Genomic DNA, 1,133 nt, shown 5'->3' with positions numbered 1-1,133 from the left:
AGCCCAGCCCCACAGGCAGGGGGACCCTGGAGCTTCCACACCCTGCAGCAGTGATGAACCCGTGAGGCCCTTGCAGCAGTGGGTGTAGAATCCGCCTACCCCTTTTGTCAGGGATATGTGTAGTGAAAGTCAGGAACAGGTCATAGTCTTCCATGCATTTTTGTTTATTGCCCGTGACCTGTCCCTGACTTTTACTAAAAATATTCATGATCCAAACTTAGCCTTAGTTATGAGTATATAAATAAACCTACTCTTGTCTGCCATGCAAAGCCCTAATAAATGTGCTGGGACCAGAGAGAAACAAATCATGATTATGTTGGTTCACTGGCAATTCAAAAGAAAAAGAAAAAAAGAAAATGTTTTGGGTCAAATGAAACATTTTGTTTTGATTGAACATAAAATGAAAGGAAATTTTGAAACACAAAGTTGTTTCAAACCCAAAAAGTTTAGATTTTTCAGAATTCAGGTTGGGCGGGGGAAGGCTGATTTAAACTATTAGATGAAATCAACACAAATTCACTGAAAGTTTTGGTGTCAATACATCTGTATTTTTCACCCAAAAGAGTTTCAGCTGAAAAAGTTTGTCCAGTTCTGGCAGGGACCACTTCAAGAGAAGGAATCCTCTAAGAAATCCCAAGCAAAAGCATGGAGCAGCCATACAGCCACAACAAACATGCTATTACTGCTTCAGCGCTGCTGTAGCAGCTACGTCCTGCTACATATCACTGACCGTATCGTGGTTTGTAGATCCATGAAGTTTACAGACCCAAATGACACAATCTCAAAAATTACCCCCAGCCTGACTCCATCCTTACCCTGCCAAAAAAGGGCACATGTGGACAACTGTTCCCCAGCATGCAAGTGGTATATGATCTGTTCTGTGGGTCCCTTACCTTGCACCCATTTCAACAAAACAACAGTAATTCCAACAATTTCAGGGCCTTGTGCACTCATGCAGGAGCCAACAGGATTTACTCATTAATCTGAAGGTGCTATTCATCAATTACATGAAAAGGACAGCTCGGTTAAGCAACCATATCCCCTTGCCATTTGCTTGTCATTCTGCCCTTGAACTTTCAGAAGCTAAGAGGACCTGTCCGTTAAGTACTGGATATTGGTTTCTTGCAGCATAT

This window comes from Gopherus evgoodei, chromosome 1 (assembly GCF_007399415.2).
Source record: "Gopherus evgoodei ecotype Sinaloan lineage chromosome 1, rGopEvg1_v1.p, whole genome shotgun sequence".
In the NCBI taxonomy this organism is placed as follows: domain Eukaryota; kingdom Metazoa; phylum Chordata; order Testudines; family Testudinidae; genus Gopherus; species Gopherus evgoodei.
The sequence above is the reverse complement of the archived record's forward strand: the minus strand, read 5'-3'. Positions refer to the sequence as shown.